We start from the raw sequence: 23811 nt of genomic DNA, 5'->3' as shown, positions 1-23811 counted from the left end.
GGATCGTACCCATCTTGAACATAAGACGAGTGATATAGGGTCCCGCGAACAATGCTCCCCAACCGCAGGTACTCACTCGATGGCGAAAGTAATCTGGCGACCACAAATCCTAGGTGGAGAGGGACTCCATGGACCATGGAATGGAGGTACAAAAAGATCCGTCCCCGCTGAGTGAACCAAGCATTTCATCTCCCCGACCACATCGACCGGGCCGAGAATCGCGTGAATGTACCTGCAAGGCCCGGTCGAGTGAGGCAAGAGGCCTTCGATCGCCTCGAGAATATTGACCGCCGCCGCATAAATCATGGAAAACCTGGCCCGCAGATGATACCATGAGGGTAATCGGTGAGGAGTCAGGTGTACTCGAGTAGTATCGAGATAGTCCCGATCAGATAACCCAAGATATATCGAGAATCGGGTCAAAGACATCCCATGCGGTCGACCAAAGGCTCGGAAAACAAATGGCATCCTCCGTGTCAAAACCGGTATCAATCGCATCACGATCAAGGAAAAGCGAGGCAAGAACCTCCAAGGTGGTATCTCGTCCCCGACGGGCTCTCGAATAGCAAGGAATCGGGTCCCAACCTCCCACACTAACTCAGCTCTCGACCTCTTCAAGAAGACCAATATCCTCTAGTGCGCCCCAGCCAATAAATCGTGGATCGTCCCAATCTTGAGATTCCCGAGACGCCGAACCGCTGGTCGATGAACGGGTCGTGGGAATTCCACCATCGGTGGTGGAGTCGGCTCCCTGTCATGGCGAGGACGTTTCTGAGCCAATCTCTTGGTCCGCGGTGCCATATCTGCGAAGAAAACGTGTAAAAACATCAGTTCGGCATGTATACAGGTAAACAGTGCACCGCTGCGAGGGCAGCGAGTCGGAGGGAAAACAGGGCCATTCGGTCTCTGTCCAGCCCACACGGGCGCTGGCGCAGCGCCACGCTGCGCTAGGCGCAGCGTCGCTGCCTCGCCGGTGGTGCGCCAGCGCTGGCGCAGGCATGCGCGCGGGCGCGGCAGCGCGACTGGCGCAGGCACGCGCTGGCGCGGGCGCGTGGCGCGCTGGGCGCAGCGGCCGCCAGCTGCGCGCCGCCGCTCACGCCCACGCGGGCGCGTGGGTCGGGTCGCCTCGACCATAGGGGCCACGCGGCCGCGGTCTCGCGGGTCGCAGCGTGCCAGCACGCGGGCGCTGGGCAAGCCACGCGCCCGCTGGGCGCCTCGACTCCGCGATTTCGCCGGAGTTGGGCTCCCTACGCCTCACATAAATCATTCTCAAGCATTCATTAGGTGTCTAACATGATTTCCTATGAAAAAAATAGCACACAAATACCATGAAAAACTCCATGAAAATGACCTTGAAGAACATGGAAAGGGTGAGAGAAAGTGAGAGCTACCGGAGCAAATTGAGAAGAAAAAAATCGTGCAAAACTCCCGGCAAATCACTTCTAATCCCCCAAGGAATTGAAAAACAAAATGGTTTTTAGAGATCAAAAACTTGAGTTTATAGGAGTGAAAAAAATGGAAGATGAAAGGGTTCTTTAAAATGGAAGATGATGAATAGTGCCCCTTCACATTCTTATAGGCACATGGGGGTGTGGATTTGCCACTCCCCCGCGTTGGTACTTTACATGACCGCGTGGAAATTCCACGCGGCCGCGTGGGCTGCAGAATTTCTGCAGACAGTCCACTAAGGGCCTAAAACTCCAAATTGACACCAACTGTTCAACATTTAACATTGAAACACCCTAAACCATGTCATACACATGAAAAAAATAATGCATATCACCCGAAAAAAATTTCATGAAAAACACCAAAGAAACAACAAAAAAATTGATTAAGGCACACACTCATGAAATTATTATCGTAGGAATTAAATTTCAAGTCTAAAAACTAACTAAAAAAACTTGGGTTGCCTCCCAAGAAGCGCTTTGTTTAACGTCACTAAGCTTGACGTACCTCTCCTTACCTTATGGTGGATCATAAAGATGGAAAACCTCCTTCTTAGCAACCTCGCACACATGATGGATGCAATTTCGCGATATTCAAAGAAAAGCTCTTAACCAAGTTACCGAATGAGGGAATGTCGCGCTCTCCCTGTGTGTGCTTGTCTCCTATTGTGTGGGAGCGCTCCGTGACGATGTCTCGACCTCTTAACTCGGCTAAAAATCTGCTCCATGAATCCTCCTTGTGGTTGCTCCTTGAGGACTTGTTCCGCATAAAATTTTTTTAATTGTGCCTCTTCCATGTCCGCCATTCCTCATATGGATCCGGATGTAACAATTCCCTCGCAAGTATTCATTAGAAATCTCATCATTGACATCAATAAAATAACAAGAATCATCAAAGTCAAGAGAGTGCTTCATTGCTTCGGCAAGGCGATATGTGATCTTTTCCTCTCCAATACGCAACGTCATCTCTCCTCCATCCATGTCGATGAGTGCCTTGGAGGTGCGTAGGAACGGTCTCCCCAGAATTAATGGCACCTCCGCATCTTCATCAACATCTAACACAACAAAATCTGCAGGAAAAATATACTTGTCAACCTTCACTAAAACATCTTCGATTATACTTCTAGGGTGACGAACGGAATGATCGGCCAGCTGCAGAGTCATGCGGGTCGGACGTGGCTCTCCCAAACCCAATTTCTGAAATAATGCGTATGGCATAACATTAATACTAGCTCCCGAATCGGCCAAAGCTTTTTCTTCCCCCAAACCTCCGATTGCACATGGTATGATGAAACACCCCGGATCTTTCATTTTGTTTGGCAAGTTTTTCTGAAGCATTGCCGAACAATTACCTTCTAATACCACAGCCACACTTTCCTCCATCTTCCTCTTGTTAGTTAAGAGGTCCTTCAAGAACTTTGCATAGCGAGGCATTTGAGACAACGCCTTTACAAATGGAATGCTTATGTGTAGTTGTTTGAATAGATCCAGAAATTTCCTGTTTTGCTCATCAACTTGGTCTTTCTTCAAACGCGCCGGATAGGGAATTCTTGGAGAAAATGAAGGGGAAGGCACAACTGGCCCCTTTTCCTTGTCTTGCACCCTATCCCTTGGCTATTCTTGTGGATTTTCAGCAGTCTTCCCAGTGGGGGATTTTGGCTTGAAGAATTTTCAGAATTATTCTCAGCAAAGACCCTTTTCTTGGAGCCCCTCGACCACTTCTCAAGGTGATCGCTTTCACTTGCTCTCTTGGGTTAGTCTCAGTGTTACTCGGCAAGCTTCCAATAGGTCTCTCCGCTAATGATTTTGCTATTTGCCCAACTTGATTCTCCAAATTATGTAAAGAAGCGGTGTGATTACGGAGTGTTGCCTCTATGTTTTGGAACCTTGTGTCGGTTGATTGAATAAACTTCGACAAAACCCTTTCCAGCTCGAAACTCTTTCCGAATCGAAGGTGTTTGCTGAAATCCGTGTGGAGCAAAGTGGCCTTTTGTCTGCCCCTTGATTTCCCCATGAAAGATTTGGGTGGCTTCTCCACCCTTGGTTGTAGGTATTGCTGTAGGGGTTCCCTTGTACTTTTCCCGAATTACCCACAAAATCAACTTGTTCAATTTGAGCTGAAGTGGTAATTGAGATAGGACAATCGGATGGCATGTGTGCACCCCCACAACCATCACAACTTGTGATTGAGGCTACCTTCGATGAAGTCAAAGTATCCAACTTCTTGCTTAGTGCCTCGACTTGGGCTGCTAAGGATGTAACCGCATCAATCTCATGGAGCCCGGCCACCTTCTTCTTTTCCCTTGCATTCCATTGATAGCTATTCAATCCCATTTCCTCAATTAGTTGTCGGGCTTGCTCGGGGTTTTGTTTCCCATTGTCCCTCCCACGGCGCATCAAGGAGTTGCTTGGTACTCGAGTTCAACCCATTGTAAAATGATTGAATAACCATCCACTCGGGGAACCCGTGTTGTGGACACTTCCGCAAAAGGTCTTTGAAACGCTCCCAAGTTTCAAATAAGGATTCAAGCTCTATCTGAGCAAACGAAGATATTTCATTGCGAAGCTTTGCCGATTTACCCGGGAGGAAAAATACCTTTGCGAGGAAAGCCTCAACCATCTCGTCCCCACGCTGTGATAGAAGCTCGTGGCGTTGAATGAAGCCATTGCTTGGCTCTTCCCTTCAATGAAAAAGGGAACGCTCTCAATCGGATTGCATCATCCGAGACTCCATTGATCTTCAACATATCACAAACTTCGAGGAAGTTCTCAATATGACTATTTGGGTCTTCATCGGCTAACCCATTGAACTGCAGTGCATCGTTGAACCATCTCGAATAAAACCCGGCTTTAACTCAAAAATTTTTGGGCAGCTACCGTGGCCTAACAATGCTTGATCGTGTCCCTACCTAATTGTAGGCCTAGCAAAAATCTGATAATGTCCTTTGTTGCCCCTCTTGTTCAGCCCATATTTTTCTCGATCTTTCGATATCTATTTCAGCTGGAGAGTCCTCGTTCTTGTACAGTGTTCCTTGCCCCTTCTACGAAATCTTCGCTCAATTTCGGGTCCCTCTTCAACCAATGTCAAAGGGTTCCCTCGGGTCATAACCCGAAGTTGAAATCAATAAAAAAAGAAACAATGAGAACGGCGAAAAGAAAGAAATATGAAATAGAAAAAAACAAATAAAAAAATGTGAATGATTAAAGTAATCAAGTCCTAGTGTTCCTAATATCCCGCTCCCCAAGAACGGCGCCAAAAAAACTTGACACGTCCGAATATGCGTACGTAAACCGCAAGTGTACGGGTGTCGAGTAATAATTACCCGGTGAGTCGGGTAGTCGAATCCACGAGGAACGGAAGTACTAGTAATAACCACTTCTCAATTATCTAGTCGGAATCGATGAATATAATGAAGTGAACTAATTGCAAGCAAAGCAAACAAGTATGCAAGAAATAAAGTAGAAGAGTCTCAATCACTAAGGATGAGGTATTCGGGCAATGATCCCCCTAAGATCTTCTTTAAAGCTCAAGATTCACTAAATGCTCTAGAATCGAGTCTAATGAGTCGAGGTAGTCCAACGATAACCAATCCTTGTCTCCAAGCAAAAGGCACTAGTCCCCTCACAAGGTCCCGATGGAGAAATCGACCAATCTCAACACTTCACACCCCATATGACCGCAATATGCTCTAAGGAAACCTAAGAGTGAAACCGATTCCTAAATGTAGATCCAACCCTAATTCCCCGGCGAAGGATCCTAACCCCCTACAAGGTCCCGGCGGAGAAATCGAGCAATCTCACGCCTCACACCAAATATGGTTGCAAAAGAGAATATGGAATACGGAGATAGGAAACACTCAATCGAAAAGGGAAAGGGGACACTCCTCCATCTCAAGGCTCACCCTCTCAGCCCTCTTTAATCTTGGAAATCTAACTCTAATGGAGAATTCACACATTAAAGTATTAAATCATGCAATGTAAATCAACCACAAGGATTAACAACACTAGCAAGCAATTAAATCACAAGATTAAAAACTCAAGACAACTCGGATTAACTAGAAACATTAAGAGAATCAATCCAAAAAAATATAAATCTTAGGGTTCACATGCCCAAATACCTACTAGGGTTTAGCCCTCCATGGGCCTAGTTACAAAACAATAATGAATACAATGAAAAGCAATAAAACCCATAGAGAAAACCCCCTCGAATTCGCGCGGATTGGCCTTGATTGGTAGTTCTACATCTTGAAGGATTCCTCTCCGAAGTTAGGTTGCCAATGGCTCCCCAAAATGCTATGACGTCGAAGGAATCTATCAAAGTTGGTGAAGAACTCCCTATCAATCGGCGAAGACCTTCTCCTCAAACCCTAGCCATCTCTCTCTCAATGTCTATGCTCAAAGCTCCGCAAAAAGTCCCTTTAGAATCGGCCAAAAGGTGTATTTATAGCCTCACAACGCGTCTGTCACGTGCCCCCACGCGCCCGCGTGGGCTGCAGGAATTTCCACGCGGCCGCACGGAATTTCTGCGCGGGCGCGTGAACAGTAATTCTGCTACAGTAATTTTGCTACACAACGATAAACATTCTCCTCTTAAGGCCACACGATCGGGCACACGATCATATGGTAGGCTATACGGCTTTTTCTTCATCAATGCGTCTTGAAAGGTCTTGAAATCTTTACAAAGAGGAGGAATGTGGAGACATGGCTGCCTTTGTGCCCTTCCATTAATAACTTGGCTTGCAAAAACTATGGAAGTTGGCACACATCTCCTCATACACGAACTCCTCTTGTGTCTTCCAACTTGATTTGTACAAGAACTCCCAATATTATGCCATAATAGCCTATCTTCGCTCCCTTTTGAAATCCCAATGCCTTCACAACCTATATGCATAAAAGAACACCCAATACACGAAATGAGACATAAACCGTATAAAATATGATGCTCAATGTATGTAAAACATGCATAAAAACATGTTCACTCAAGCACTTATCAAATGCCTTAAAGAATCAAAATACATCAAAGATAGGCTATAAAGGCACAATGTTGAGAGTTCTTGTGCAATTCAAAGACTAAGACATGAGAGGAGTTCATGAATGTGAAGATGTGTGCTAACTTCCAAGGAGATTCAAGTCAATTAACTAGTTGGAAGGACACAAAGGTAGTCACATCTTCATGTTTCTTCTCTTTCTGAAGATTACAAGATCCCTCGAAGACGTGTCGATGAAGAAAAGTCTTATAGGCTACCACATGATCGCGTACCGGATTATGTGGCCTCAAGAGGAGAATGTTTGGACCGTGTTTGTGAAAAGTACTATAGCAAAGCACTAAAGTAAAACGTAATAGCATTTTTGCTGTAGCAATACTGTAGTAAAATTACTATTCATGCGCCCGCCTGGAAATTCCTACAGACCATGCGGGCGCATGGAAAATAAATATGGGTGCGTGGAGGCACGTGACAGGTGAGGGTTTAGGCTTATAAATAGCCATTTTGCCCTATTCTTTAACATTTTTTGTGTGGCTCTTGAGGGGTGAGACGGCTAGGGTTTAGAGAGGAGGTCTTAACACCTTTAGAGGTGCTTCATCACCAATTTTGATCAATTCCTCCTTCGTCATAGCATCAAGGAAGCCACTAGTGAATCCACCTTTGGAGTGGGTCCTTCAAGACGTCGAAGCTCTCCATCAAGGCCATCAGTTCATATATAAGGGGGTTTATTTCTATTGCTTTTATGTACTTTCATTCATTGATTGTGTGTTTTGTATATTGCTCCATGAAGAGCTAAAACCCTAGTGGGTATTCGGCCTTATGAACCCTAGGATTCTCATATTTTGTGGATTTGCTTTTTGTTTCTATTTAATTTGAGTTTGATTAATTTTCCATCTTGCTTGTCTAATGGTTGCTTGCCTTATAGATCCTATGGTTATTTGGTTTGCATGATTTATTGCCTTGGTGAGTGAGAGGTCTCCATTAGGGTTAGAACCTCAAGATTTAAGAGGGTTGAGAAGGTGAGTCATGAGATAGTGGAGCATCCCCTTTCCCCTCCGATTGGTGTATTCTATCTCCGTATTCCCTAAACTCTATGCAACCATATTTGTTGTGAGGTGTGAGATTGATAGATTTCTCCACTGGGACATTACAGGTGTTTAGGGATACACCTTTTGGAATCCCTAGAGTGCTTTGTTGTCATATGTGGTGTGAGGTGTTGAGATTGAGCGATTCCTCCACCGGGACCTCGTAAGGGACTAATATCAGTGATCTGGAGGCAGGCTTCGATTATATTTGGATTTTCACAACTTAACTTACTCATCATAGAAACACTTTTCATATCCGATACCTAATACCTGAATCCTAAGGGGAGCATTACCCGAATACCCCACTTTTACCGATTGAGATTTCCCCCTATTTTAACCCTTGCATATTCGTCTCCGGTATTCATTTCTTCACACATTACATCGCCACATCATTCCATTTATCATTAGGCTAGATAGCAGAGAAGAAGTCAGTACTAGTAACCCTATTGCCTGTGGATTCGACTACCTGACTCACCAGGTTTTTATTACTTTGACACCCATACACTTGTGGTTCACACGCAACACGAGCACGTGTCAGGCTTTCACTCATCCAAGATGATAGCTCTTTCCACCAACTATTTACAAATCTAAACTTTACAAAATTATTGGTAGGGCATTCTCAATAAGGAATCTGACTTTCCAACATATATATATATATATATATATTTATATTTTGTTAACACAAGAGGAGCGTTGAACCACAATTAAGGTAAGGTGATGAGAGTTTTAGGTTGGGGAAATGAGAGTAAGTCATAGTTTCACTACAATGGTTACTAACACACACTTGTCTCCCTAAGTTTAAATATCACCTGCTAACTAATGATAGATCATCATGAACAAGGCACTCATTACCCACACAAGCATGCGACCCTTCCCTACACTTGATAGTTACATTGTCCTCAATGTAAATAAACCATGCAATGAAATGAGGAGAAATGCAAGGAAAAAGGGAGAGCGACTGCCCTAAATTGAGACTTGAATTATGTTGTTCACAATTGTAATCCCCCCAAAACAAACTCCAAGCAACCACACCAATCCTGAGATAAAATTTGGGACACAAGGGAAGCAACCATCAGTAATAGGATAAAAAAGCAGCAACTAGAAACGTAAACAAACCAAAATGCCAATACGGTAGAGAGAATCTTATACAGACTAAAGTACAACCCAAACTATGAAAAGATAAAAATAAAAAGCAAATAAAAAAGGAAATAAAAGGATCACTAAATCAGAATGTGTCACTCTATGCACTAGTGGAATTGCCATAATCACTATCGGGAAAGTAGTTGTGGTGCCAACACTGACACCCAAGTCAGTTGTGTCAACACTGATATACCGAATGGTGCACAGAGGAAGCAGGCTCCGACAAGACACGAACTCCCAAATGCTCAGCAATGCGCACCACTTGTTGCTGCAGCCATTGGAACTCAGTAGATGAACAAAAAATAAGGCCAGAAGTGGCAGATGGAGGCTGTGAATGCAGCGAAGAAGATGTGGCAAGAGGTGGCTCGAGAGCAGATATAGAAGCTGGGGCAGCAGCGTCTATAGCAGGCTGATCCCGGGGCAAAGAGATACAGTACTCAATCCCCTGAATAGTTGTGCTCATGTGAACCAATCATATCGAACGAAGTGTTTCAAGAGTCATAGGCGCCACACACCAAAACCACACGAACCCTGTCGATCCCCTGAAGAATGCCCATGTGGCAGACTTGGCAAGTATATAAGGATTGACGAAGAAATCACCCACATGTTGAGATGTTCCCTGATAGGAGATGGATACAGTAACCTCATATCCTAAATGTAGATGAAAACCGTCAACCATGCTCAGCAAAATGTTGAAATCTCACAAACTGAAACCTCAGTGCTGTTACCACGACATTTCAAGGAATTAAAGAATGACTGAGCAGGAATTGAAAGTACCACAGTACGGGGGAGTGGAGTGCAGTGCCCTTTGTGCAATGGGGATCATATGTGGGAGTGGTGCTCTACCACAGCTAGGTATTGAAAAGGGGGTCTCCTGCCAGTCTAGAAGTAAGCAAGACATCGTAAGCAGGGATGCGTTTGAACTCAGCATTGTACAAGCCCAGGTGGATAGAAAACTCAGTAAGGCTCATACGTTGTAGTGCGCTGAAAACCTGAAACTGAATATAATCTGCAAGGTGAAAAGTGATTGTGCCCCTCGACAGCTCACAAGTGGACAACAACACGAGCACCAATTGCTCATAGGTGTTTCAGTGATCTGAAACAACTACCACCAAGCCGCTGCACTCAATAATTGTCACACCTCAGCCTTAAGTCCGATTTCTCACAAGATGTCCCAATCTATTTCTCATGACTCACCAAAATACCTATGAGAGAGATGAACATATGTCTCAATATAGGACTAAGAATGAAGTGTGGGCCGATATTCCACACCAGGTGATGACACGTAGACCTAGGTCACTTAGAAAGCCCACCAGCAATATTCTTCTTCGGCATGATCCGCAAATAGAACATAGAATAACTCAGGTCAAAGTATCGAATCCAAGATTGGACACGATCGTGCTAGGGTCACTGTGACCGTGTCCAAGCAAGAAGCAAATTAAAACTCAGCTAGGGCACGATCGTGTCACGCCGAACACGATCGTGCCAGGGTTGGTTATCGATCTGAAAGAGGGGCTCCAACAACATCCACTCAGGGCCAACGCACAAAGCTACGAGGTATGCCAACCACACGAACACAAGTATTAAGAATCGGAAAAACATATAATCACACAACCAAAACACAAAGTACTTGCAATAAAACACTGGAGACGTACCAAAACTAGAGAAACACTAGAAAAACAAAAGAAGGTTATCGATGAAAGGGAGTCATCGATGGACGTTGCAACTAAGCACACCACACTAACTAGGCCGAAAAGGAGGGGGGAAGCGTCAGGTGATTCCAAAGGAAGAAGCACGGTGAAGTGGTATGGGTACCGGTGATAGGGTTTTGAAAGGAAGCACCGAAGCCTAAAGGTCGCACCCCATGCACGGCCACTACGCGTGCATGTCGGATCACGGGTTTGTGGGCAGAAAAATCAAGGGGCGACAAGACCGTGTCACTAAGGGTTCTAACAATCCCCCCCCCCGGCCCCCGGCAAAAATCACTAAAAATGGAAAAAATAACAATTTATCAATGACACGATCGTGCTAGGAGTACAAACTATGTGTTTCACATTGACACAATAGTCTCAGGCCTGTGTCGGCCCTGAAAATTTACAAAGATTTCTTGTCAGAAAAAATAGGGGGCATACACATGAGTGTGCCCTGCCCGGGTCCTCCAGTGTCTATCCTAGAAAGTTTCAGAGTAGAGAATCTTCCTCCCAAAATGAAAGATAAAGCACACAACCAAACATGAAATGCAAAACAGCACAAAAATCAAACCAAAGAGATCACGACAACCATAAGACCATGAGTGAGGAGATGTAATAAGGATAGGAGACAGCGAACCCAAAACAAAAAGGAAAAATAGTGATAACCAACATAAAACAAATAACTTGGGTTGCCTCCCAAGAAGTGCTTGTTTAACGTCACTAGCTTGACGTACCTGTTACTCTCTTACGGTGGTTCATGAAATCGAGACCTCTCTGGGCCACCTAAAAGACATGCGTAGATACCAAGGCAACATGTTAATTAAATAGATCTCACCAAATGTCCGAGTTCGAACATGGTTAGGGACAATCAGTTTGGGTGGTGAAGTGAGTGTCTTTTTCTTTGAGTCCATGCATACTAACACTTCAAAACCCTAGATTTCATCTATTGTCAAACCCTAGTTCATCATCCTCAAATGGGATGTACTCCAAAATGTCATTGAGTTCAACCATCTAGAATGTCTCCTGCATAAAATCAGAAACAACCTCATTAACCACATTAACAAAATAACAAGTATCATCAAAATCCATCATTTGTCACATGAAGTCGCGAAGCCTAAATGTGGTTTCTTCATCACCAACACGTAGAGTCATTCGGCCATCTTTCACATTAATGAGAGCTTTGGGCATCACCAAAAATGGTCATCCCAGGATTAACGGCACTTCCACTTTATCATCAATATATAAGATGACAAAGTCCACCGGAAATATAAATTTGTCTACCTTGACCAAAACATCCTCAATTATGCCCCGTGGTCTTGTTTGTAGGTTTAGGTTCCCCAAGACCCAAGCTCTAGAAAATCTTGTATGGCATCAAATTAATACTTGCCCCAAAGTCAGCAAGTGCCTTTTCACCGACCAAACCTCCAATCGTGCATGGAACAATAAAGCCTCTAGGATCCTTCTCTTTCTTGGGGAGATTGTTGCAAAGCGAAACAGAGCACTCCTCACTCAGTGTTACTGAAGACACATCCTCTAATTTCCTCTTGTTAGTGAGAAATTCTTTCAGAAACTTAGCATACCTAGGCATCCGAGTTAGGGCTTCTACAAATGGAACATTAATGTGCAAAGTCTTGAACATGTCTAGGAACTTTTTGTATTGCTCATCCTGTTGGTCTTTCTTTACCTTGAAAGGGAAAAGAAGTTTTTGTTGATATGCTAGGATTAGAGTTTTGATTTGTGGGGCATTATCTGTCAGAGATCACCACTGGTTTAGCAACTATTGGTTCATGTTTCTTCTCATCAGGATCTTGTAGTTGCTTCCCACTTCTTAAGGACACACCCTTCAATGACTCTTTCAAGTTAGCCATCGTGTTGCTTGGAATTGTCCCTAGTAATCTTTCTTCCAGTAAGTTGGACATTTGAGAAACTTGATGTTCTAAGCTCCTCACAGTTGTATTTGTGTTTCTAATCATCTCTTCATGACCGGAAAAATGGGTCTCAGCACTCTTAATGAATTGAGCCATTAAATTGGTGAGATCATTAGTAGAATAAGAATAGGATGAAGATTGTGATTGTGATGCAACCTGAGGTGTGGGCTTATACTGCTGTTGTGTTGCTTGACCTTGCCCCGGCTGACTCCATGAAAAAATTGAATGATTCCTCCACCCGGCATTGTAAGTGTTGCTATATGGATTATTTTGGTAAAGATGATTCTGACCAAGGAAACCCACTTGCTCAATTTGCTATGTGCTTACATCACCAATAGGTGGGAAGCTAGAGTCAATTGAATGGCTAAAGTTATCCTAAATGGGCCCTGAGCTTGAAGGTGGGGATTGCATGTTGTCTAACCTTTTTTATATTGCTTCAACCTGTGCTGCAAGATTTGTGATGATATCCACTTGATCGATACCAGTAGATTTCACTGGTCTGTTCCTTTCAGAACTCCATTGATACCCATTGCTTACCATTTCTTCAATCATCTTTTATGCCTCACAAGGTTTCTTATTACATAATGAACCGCCAGCGGCCACATCAAGCATTTGTTTGGTGGAAGTGTTTAGCCCATTGTAGAAAATTTGAATTTGAATCCACTCAATAATTCCGTGTTGTGGGCATTTTCGTAGTATCTCTTTGTATCTTTCCCATGTCTCATACAAAGATTCGGACTCCAATTAACGAAAGGAAGAGATATCGCTTCAGAGCTTGGTGATCTTTGTAGGAGGGAAGTATCTAGCGACAAATGCCTTAGAAACCTGCTTCCATGTTGTAAGAGACCCTGGTAGCAAGCAATTTAGCCATTGCTTGGCCCTTCCTCACACTGTGAATAGGAAGAGTCTCAGACGAACTACCTCCTCAGAGATGTTGCTCGCCTTATATGTGTTAAAGATTTCCAAGAAACTTCTGAGGTGCTCATATGGGTCTTCATCCTAAAACCCGTCAAACTGACACATCTATTGCACCAACTAGATGAAATTTGGCTTCAACTCAAAATTATTTGCAGCAATGGGAGGATGAACAATGCTTGAACCAACCACCTCGAGATTTGGCTGTGCAAAATCTGAGATACTCTACTGTTGAATACCGGCCATTTCTTCGCCCTGATCCATTTCCACACTAATTTCAACATACCTTATTTTCCTCAGACTAATTTGACAAAGTCTTCTTTTGAAGGTTCTCTCTACTTCTTGATCAGGGTTAACTGGAGAGGTCTCCCACAGATCATACACTTGTACCTGTGCTTAACAGATGAACCCAATGTAAGCTCACAGAAAATTCAAAGTAAAGCAAGAAAGTAATGACCAAATAAAGAACGCGATGATAATAAAAGAAGATATACACAAATATGCACAATATAAACAAACTAGACAGTAGATTATAAGCTTTCTAAATTGTTGCTTGTCCCCGGCAATGGCTCCAAAAACTTGATGTGTTCTCCGCAACTATACTGGCTTGTGAGGGGTAGGGTTGTTAAACCTCAGGGGCCTGACTAAAAATACTAACTTAACACCGATCTCTAGTGACAATTAAATAGATGATGAAGTTGAGAAAAATGAAAGAACAATTAAAGGGAAGATACGGAAGAGAAAGGATGGAGATAAAGGCGATTGGATCAAGTGTCAATAGAAGAGAACAATGGCCCGTGATATTCCCCTTGCACTCGGGAATGTTCACTCACTCTCAAGTTCTACTAGGTACTTTCTAGGGTTCTAGTGTGTGCTCAATAGCAATGTGCCAGCAATGGTTCTCATATACACCATGTTTTGCTAAGGTAACTATGGCCTCTTGCACAACAAGTTTTGCAATCATGCAAGCTAATCACAACTACGCCAATCCACACATCAAAGTCATACCCAAGCAACTATGCAAATCAAACACATCAAGTTATACCAACACAAGATTAACAGAAGAACCAAAATAACTCCGTATATCAAAAGAGTAAAATTTTTTTTAGCATTCAAAGTACAAAGTTCCCACCCCTGGGCACTGTAACCGGTTAGCCCCTCATTGGTGGGTACAACATGGAAGAGAAAAGACTAGATCTAGAGAAAGAAGACATGACTCCCTTCACTCTAAGATATGTCTCCGATGTCGAGCTCCTTGTGCTAACACCACTTCTCTTATGCTTCCCACTAATTCCGTTACACCCTAGAAGGTGTGGATAAGCTCGGTCTTCGTCCTCATCAATGTCCTCCCGGTGGAGAAGAAAATCCCCAAACAAAGATGAAGAGGAAACCTTAAAACTGGAGTTATAAAGGCACTTTTCGGGTTCGACACGGTCTGCGAATAATCATGTCTTAGACCGTGTCATGCTGGGGATGACAAAGGTAACAACGAGTGTCTCAGCCTGAAAAGTTCAGTGGCAAGGACACGATCATGTTGTGACTGTGCAACGCTAGGATATGACCGATATCCTGTGCTATTCGGGGGCATTAACATGACCATTTCCTAACTGTGTTGATCTTGCAAATATCCTTTAGCACCAAAATCTCACTAAGTCAATAATTGGCTAAGAACTTCGGGGGGTATGACACGGGCGTGTCCCGCATGTGTCAGGCTTGAACACTTGAACTCCTATATTATATTTTCATTCCAAATTTGCCCCAAAATGTACTGAGCCTCTGATTTCTGCACATATGACAAGAATACCCGTAATAGTACTACTCATGTATAAAAGTACACTTGAGAATAAGTAAAATAAAGAAATTAGGGTATGAAAACAAGTATTCAAAGTGCATGCATCAAACTTGCATCCTAAAGTGGAAAAGTAATCTGATATCTTGTTAAAAGAATTGACAATTTGCTAACCATACCCAACTGAGATTCACAAAAACTGGGGTCATGGCTAGTTATGCTTAAATTTGACATTAGAATGTTTTATTAATTATGATAGGTATAACCCTTTTCTTGGAGATATAATTTTTATTAGACATGTTGGGTGTATTTTTTTGTTCTTTTCTTGTTTCAACAGCACTTGGAATGTCATATTTCCATATTTTGATGAGAGAAGATCTGATGCATCTATTGTTGTTTTAACTATTATTAACAAATGGACAATAAAACTTCTTCTTTGTAGTGGTCATATCCTTCAACTGCGATCTAATTTTTTTTCTTCATTATTGAGATCTCAGAGCTCTACTTATGGAGTATGTAGGTGCCGCACTTTGAGTTTTATCTATGGTCTTATACGGACAAAAGGTGCATGTCTGGAAAAAGGTAACTTGCCTTACGTTTTTGGTAGAATCGAATTTACTATTTATATTTTTGTTTTGGTTGGTGTGTATCTTGAATGGTGCAGATTGTCCAATATAATTATCAAACCTAAACTAGTGTACAATGTTGATGGCTATTTAAGTTATTTAGAACCTTATGTTATGCCACTTGATAGCTTTTTGGGAAAATATATTGTTAGATTTTAAACTTTTCCCTTTAAGTGATATGGATTGAAATGCAGCAGTTTGTATTCATACACTTCTGGTTTTATTGGGAAATTTATCATATCAATACATGATTATTATTTAAATATATTATATCTATTTTAATAGGTAATGTTTAATTATGGGTGATCATATGAAGACTTAAATAGTATCTTTTCACTGTATAGTTTTAAGATTTGTCAGAATGAATCTATATCTGCTGGTTGGTGGACTTGTGGAAATTTTGGCAGCATATTGTTTCTTATAATTTGGGTGGGCTAGAAAAACATATTCACCTTTCTGTATCCACACTACACCAAAAAAGTTCTTTCGAGGCTGTTTTCAAGACCTATAGAGGCGGTTATAACTGCTTCTATAGGTATAGTGTTGGTTTTTTAACCCACCTCTAACCTGCCTCGTATCAAGTCGGCTCTACGCTTTAGAGCCAGTTTGTACCAACCGTTGGGATAAGTTTCATCTATGAAAGTGGTTTTTAATGACAAGAGTAGAGGCGGTTATAACCGCCTCTATAGCTACTAAGTTTTCATTATTCTCAATAGTTTTAGAGGTGTTTATAACCGCTTCTATAGCTACTAAGTTTTCATTACCCCTCTATAGTTTTAGAGGTGGTTATAATAGCCTCTATAAAGACTAAGTTTACATTAAAGATTATCTATGACAAATTATAGCTATTGATCCTATTCCTCCGGCCATTTCATAAAAACACATCCAAGATCCTTAAACTTAAATCTCAAACAATATCCTTAATACAAAGGTAATCATTCAAAGGTTATCTCTGCCCGCAATATTTAAAACAAGAGGTGGCGCAAAAGCAATAGTAAGAGCATGCCTCATCTGGTTTCCTTGCTAAAGGCCATTCACGGGTGTGTTGAAGAAAAAAAATGAAATACGGTTACTAAATAACAAGGTTGCTACTATGAACTAACAAAAACATCTATCATTGAAAGACCTTAAAAAATACATATAAAATGAAAGGAAAACTTCCTTCAAATACCATAATCAAATGGTCTTAAGATCCACACTGCATATTCAACATTATGCTATCAAAATAACAAAAACATCAAAAAATCCACGATAAAAAAAAGGTAAGTACAAAGCATAGAGAAATTAAAAATTTTAAAATTTAAATGCATGCTACCTTAAATAGAAGTTAAAAATCAGGAAAGGGCCATTAAAATATAAGCTAATTATTCAATAATTATTTTGGAAAGGGTCATTCAAATTTAACCAGAGATTAACCAGATCATATAACACATCAAACAACAAATAGAGCTTGCCATATTTGCATAAAAGCATATAACCATACCAAAAAGAAGACAGCACATGGAAAAACATACGACTATTACCTTCTGAAACATATATGCCCAGGTTTATGAACTAAAGATCATTTTATAGTTGTGAACATAAATTGAGGTTGGCAGGGAAGTTGCCGCATTTGACCAAGGGGCTGGCACACTGACAATTTTGGGTTGATGCATGAGTGGGTTCTCTCTTGATGCATTTGTAGAGAAAATTTTATTTCTGTTTTCATGAGTTTGGGGTTCTGCAAAACAAGAAGGTGGACAACATATTAAAAAGAAAGTCTAATATGGAAAGGTAGAAAGTTTCACAATGGACAACCTCTGTCCTAGCCATTAAGACATCCTTAAACTACTTTGTAGCACACATTAGTCTACTCTTCAAGTCATCACATATAGTAGTGGCATGGGCCACTCTGTCCTTTAAGCTATCCATATCAGCTAATTCTGTGTTCTGGAGGACTTGCAAAACAAACTGAGAAACAACTAATTTTAATTCCATCTACAATGCATGCGAGCATATTACAATGAAATCTAGTGAAACACATCGAAATGAATCATCAAATTCATTTGTTAACAAAAGAGTATAAAGATTAAATACACTAGGTTTGATCTCAAAGTGAGATCTTACAGTAACTAGCAAAATTATGAGAGTATATGATCAAAGATAAGGAGAATAACAGTGAAGATCGAGGGTGTTGCTCGCCGGCGGTGGTGGCCAAAAAAAGAGTGTCCCGAATCTTGAAGAATGCGGAGATGATGGCGTGGTAGTGATGGCAAGAGTTAAGGGAGAGAAAGCAATGCAAGAGCTCTTTGAGATCATAGGGCTCATACAACTCCTTCTCCACACCATCATCTCCGCCATGGATCGCCGAAAATTAGAGCATGGGTCATCAGATTTCTTCACCATCGCAAAGCTCTCGTTGAATATCAATTTCTCCATCTCTTTTCTGAGATTAATGGTGTTTGATGAGCCGATGAAGGGGGAGGAATTAGGATTTCGGTCTCATCATCGTCATCGTCTTCATCATCTCGATAGTTAAGGGTGAGAGAAGAGGTTTGGTCGAAGAGATCGGTGTAAATCTCATCAATGCTAGAGAACCAACCACTATCACCATAGGAGGAGCTGGGTCAGCGATTAGGTTTAGGGTCGACGAGGAGGAGGAGGGAGAGTCGTGTCACTTAGGGTTCTGATATATATTTCCTCTCCTTGGGGTTTCTGCTCAAAAAAATGAAGAATGACTACGATTAGGGCAATGTCTCCTTAGGGTCACCTCTCAAGCTAACCAAGAAGGCCGGAGAACATCCAGAATAAAATCCAACTTTTTCATGCGTTTATCTTAAACCGGATCTAAAACTAAGATAATTTTTTTTTAACTTCACTTATGGAGCCGATTTTTAAAAACCCCTCTACGAATGTGCCTCTAAAAATAAAAATCGGTGTAATGGCAGTGGACTAGTTAATGTGAAATATTGGATGGTTTTGCATTAGTATGAATTTTTTATATGTGACCTCCTTTTTTTCCCCTTGATCCTATGTCTTATATTGTTTGGAGGTTGTGAATGTGTATAATTGCCTTGACAATGTTATTCATGGATAACTTTGGTGAAGAACCAATGCCTCAAGCAAAAGAAAGTTTAGGGCTTAAAGATATGTTACTACCCATCTCTGTTGGAATTATGTCAGCTTTGAGGAGGTTGATTGCATGACGTGGCTCACTGAAGGTATTCTGACCCTTTTCAAGAATTTTGGTTTTTATTCAGCACTGAGTTTAATGCATTACTTTATGCTCTTATAGTCTTAGCTCAAAAGAAGGCTTCATGCCATAACTGTTGCTTCAACTACATGCTTTCTTTTTTACATTACTATCCCGGAACATTATTTCGAGTAGCTTGAGCATCTTCTTCTCAATATATGTTGCTATGTCCTACTAGATTTTTCTTTCCCTTTTTTTATTCCTTATGTTACTCTGACTCTCAATGTTGAAGTGCTTTTATTTTTTTGTTAACTTTGATTTTTCATTTGCAGGGTGTTTCTTCAAAGAAAATTATTACATTACCATTGTCATCCTGGGCATATTGGGGCACTATTTATTTCGGAATAATCTTCCTATTCTTTATTGAAAATATTGTTTAGGAAAGGCATATGAATATGCTTGATTATTATGCAATTTTTTACTGATCAAATTTCTTCTTCTTAAATGCAACGGGCATAGTTTATTTTTGTTCAATATTTATGTTGCATTACAAAACGTTGTACATGTGGTGAACAGTTTATCCCTAAGTTCATTTCATGTGTAAATAGAATCCATATTACTGCCTAAAAAATTATTGCATGTACTTTACTGATTAATTTGATTGTCTTTTCTTCTTCCATCAAACCAGGAGCTTTGAGCAAAGATTATCATGATGTGATTGTATGTTGTCCATGAATAATCATTACAAGTATCGTTTTGATTGCTATATTCACATAGGCATGAGCAAGTGAGAGTTCAGCCTTTTTGATGGACTGCAATTCTAGTGCAGTTCTCGCGCTCTAACAAATGTGTGTGTTGTTGTTGTATTAGTGTCTGCTTGCATGGTAAACTTTGTTTTTCAAAGATCCCTTTTCTATTATGTGTTGTTGCCACATTGTAACAGAGCAGACAATGATGCTACTAATGAGCATCACGGGTGAAGATGGAATAGCATGGCATTAAGTAGCCTCTCAAAGTTGCCATTGAGCCCTTAAGGTATTAATGTCAATAGGGTGGGGATTCACTGGAAGATTTATTTCTCAGTCTAATCTCGACTTGTCAAACCCATTCCCAACCCCGTTGCTAAACTTGGGTTTGAGGAAAATTTTTCCCCGTCCTGTCCACAGTTTTTGACATCTATTAATGCATCAAATATATTATCTTTAATAATATATATTGTTATTTAATATAAATAATTTTCTAATATTATATATAATATTAATATTATATATTCAGTGCTAGCGTGCGGAGGGGAAGGGATGCCCTGCCCCTAATGGGGATTTTTATATCCCCGCTCGAGCACCTACTCTCTTTCCGAATTTTGGCCCCCTTGTCAAATCCGGGACAAATTAACAACCATACCTATAGGTGATGTACCCAATGCCTAGGTTTATAGAAATGATTGATTTTGTTTTGTAAACAATTAATTTTTTAAAATCAAATCTAGATGTTGTCAATGCCTGAAAAAGAGCCGCATGAAACCCAGGATCAGGTAGAATATTGATACTACCCTATCCTAATTTTGGTTATGTTTCTCTTTTTCAATGATTTCTTGGTAGTGTTCTTGATAGTTAAACATTTTTGAAATGATCTTATTAAAAATATGAAGCTTATGAATAAGTGCACTACTGGATTCTGAAATCGATGTACGAAACATCAACCATTAGCCTAGATTTTGTTCAATAGCAAACCATGAAGGTTCCATCCTTTTAGAATCCCCATTTGAATTTTAAACTTTTGATTGTATATTGTATTTAAATAAAATAATACTTGAATATTTGCTCGAATTTTGGATGAAGGCATCCATAGAAATGTCATCAAATTAGAGAAGATACATATTGCATGCTGACATCATTTTGCCACTTGTCACTCTGCGGCAATAATAAAACATGATGTTGCAACTATGCTTCTTGTTTTATGAATTTATGATTATTTAATTTTGCTTACTTGAGGCTTCTTGCAAGCATATTATATTTATTCTAAGCAAGCATGCTTGTCATGTTTTAAGTTGGTTGATAATGTGAATACAGAGAAGAACTTTGCGAGATCAAATGGAAGAAGTAAATGATTTAATTAGGAAGTGGTAATGAAGATGCTTTGATTGAGTTAAATGCTTCAAAAACTATACCCCCAATAACTGTAGCTGGGATAAGAGGCCGAGATGTGTAAAGTGAAAAATGGCCTGACTATTTGTTTACTTACTTATGAACATATTTGATAACATGGTGGAGTTTAGCAGTCCTTAAAATCCATAGTTTATTCAAGAGAACAAAATTTTGAGATTTATGCAGAAGTAAGCCTTAACGTTGAATGTTAGATGTTGTACAATAAAAAAGTAACAAGTTCATAATTTATGGAAGTGTTGATCCCTTGCCATCAACTGTGATGCTCTTATTTTAAGGTGAATTAGGGGTAATAATTTGGGTCATCTGGTTGTAAATGTGTCATGTTAAACTTACTCTATCACTGAAATCTACCAGAGATGAATGTTATCATCAACATGATCAGTAATTTGACATGATAGCAAGAAGATAACATTTCAAGATTGCTATATATCCTTATAGGATAAACCATGATAGACCGTGATAAATATGAATAGAGGAATTTATGCATTAGTTGTCACGTTTTGCCAATGCCACCCCTGCAAGTATGCAGACAAGCTTGAAGGTAAGTCTAAACCATGTTTTTTTAATACATTGGTTGTAACATGTTGATGAGCTACTCATTAATTTTGTCTTGTATTCTTTTTCTTCTGGAAGCTGTTTTAATGGTATATAACTTTTACTTGCCTGTAGGTTGCATTTAAGTTTCTCTTCTCCAGGGCATTTAATGGTTACTGGAGGTGGCATAATCCTGATGGAGATTAAATATGGAATAGATTTCTCTTTGCTAGGTTTTCTTATTTGATCTTCAATATTGGGATTTCGTAAGTTATGTCTTCCAACATTTCATTTGTTGTTTTTTTTTGCTTTTTGGAGCTTATTTGACATGTTTTTCTGGTCATTCATATCAGTATATCATATACTCTTGAATTACAGAATTAGACAATATTGAGTTGATATAATTGACACATCAGTCCACAGAAATAATTAGGACATAATGATCATAATCTTGAAATTCAATTATATTCCATGAACATCAATACGAATATGATTTTAATGGTTAACTTTTTATGAGATTCCATTGTGAACTCCAACCTGGTTTGATTGTCAAGTATTTGAACCAGCTATTATTCAATTGGTTATGATTGGCATTGAATGAATCTCTTTGAAAACTTATGATATAATAACCATGTGATATATGAGCTGAAGAAGAAACAATATAAGGTTTTTACTTGTATACCACAACAAAACTGGTAATTGTTTATATACCCTTGCAAAAAACAGTATTTGCTCCTACTTACCCACTACTTCAGCACTAAAATACTCATGGCTAGGATGCCCTTTGATGATGTCAAATAAATGAATGAGAAAACATGAAATAACCAAAATATTTGCTGATGTATATCCCTGCAAATCTTGTTTTGCTAATACAGCCCTGAAAATTTATTCTCTTCACTGGGCATATGTTTGGGCTTTTGTATTGTTTATATAGATTTCAATTACGTTTAAAGCCATAGGCATTAACCACTGATGGTGAGTGATGGCAAGGGTGTATCACTGAAAAAAATAAAAAATAAAATAAGAAAAAAAAGAAAAAAAGGACATATGAGGGTCCATGTGTTAATACCTCTTATTTTATTTAATTTTTCTGGAATATATTATTATCTAACCACTTGTGCCGGATAAGCAATTCTGTGATACTTGATTTCCAATTTTGAAGCTAAAATATATTCCCATCATTAGGAAGCATACATTACCTAAGGTGGCTAGGCTGGCAAAATTTGACAATCTGGTTTTCTTTTTGTGTTCATGTGCCTAGGTTCCTCATTTCTAGATTTAAGGTTTTTGAATTGTGACTTTTTCACATATTTCCTTGCATATTTTGCTGTTATTTGGCTCTTATTTTAGACATTTTGTCTTTCATTTTGTCCAATTATTTTTAAAATCCTATGATTGACAACTTGCGCAAATATTATTTCATGACCGCCATGTATAAATTTTGTACTTTTGGACATATATCCTTGTAAAAATCTTGAGTCTGCACATAAATTCTTGAGGCCGCATGTTCTTACATATTTACCCTTGTGTCAAGTCAGCTGCCCACTACTAATAAATAGATGTAAATATGTGAAATCTCACCCTATGTCCTATACATATGTTGTTGGAAGATCTTAACAAAGAGATTTAGTCAAGAAATTAGCTAAATCACAACCATGATTTACTAAATCAAATGAAATTAGCCCCTAGAAATTAGCAAAATCACATCCTTGTTGTTAATGTACAGATCATGGTTTCTTAATTTAGACCCAATATTGTACTATATATTGATGTACATGCATAGTGTTAAAGTCAATACAAACTACTTTATATTATCTCCATTTTCTGGATGGTATCATAGAGATCCCGAACAACACAAAATCCTAGAAAACTTCTTCTAGCTCTCACATGTCTACTATGTCGAAGATTTCAAGCCCCAAAGCGCCCTACTCAAACTACTCAAATCCCCTAGTTCTGAATCCCACTCCATTCGAGATAACATCTATACTAATGAATGGAACATCTTTTCTTCACTAGTCTCACGTTTCAGTAAAGGATGTATATCAGAGGTAAAGGGAAAATAGGGTATTTAATTGGAGATAAGAAAGAGCCTACACCTGATGATCCCATGTATGCAACCTGTGATGCAGAGAATTCCATGAAGCTAATGACATGCTTAGTTAACTCTATGGAGAGTGGAGATAAAACTAATTACATGAGTTATGACACTGCTAAAGACTTATGGGATATTGTAAGCCAAATGTACTCTAATTTTAGAAATCAATCCCAAGTCTATAAAATCACCTTGAAAGCTGAGGAGGTATATCAAGGGAAAATAGTGTCACAAGAGTGCTTTA

At 40.1% G+C, this 23811-nt stretch overlaps 2 non-coding genes across 2 annotated transcripts; both read left to right on the top strand.

The window, feature by feature from the left end:
* Positions 1–3907: 3907 nt before the first annotated feature.
* On the top strand, positions 3908–4013 carry LOC120266094. Its single transcript, XR_005537942.1, has one exon. It is a non-coding gene; the product is annotated as a small nucleolar RNA R71 (small nucleolar RNA).
* An 8931-nt stretch (positions 4014–12944) lies between these two features.
* LOC120268864 lies at positions 12945–13051 on the top strand. Its single transcript, XR_005539059.1, has one exon. It is a non-coding gene; the product is annotated as a small nucleolar RNA R71 (small nucleolar RNA).
* The last annotated feature ends 10760 nt before the right edge of the window (positions 13052–23811 follow it).

This window comes from Dioscorea cayenensis, chromosome 1 (assembly GCF_009730915.1).
Source record: "Dioscorea cayenensis subsp. rotundata cultivar TDr96_F1 chromosome 1, TDr96_F1_v2_PseudoChromosome.rev07_lg8_w22 25.fasta, whole genome shotgun sequence".
Classification (NCBI taxonomy): Eukaryota; Viridiplantae; Streptophyta; class Magnoliopsida; order Dioscoreales; family Dioscoreaceae; genus Dioscorea; species Dioscorea cayenensis.
The sequence above is the reverse complement of the archived record's forward strand: the minus strand, read 5'-3'. Positions and strand labels throughout refer to the sequence as shown.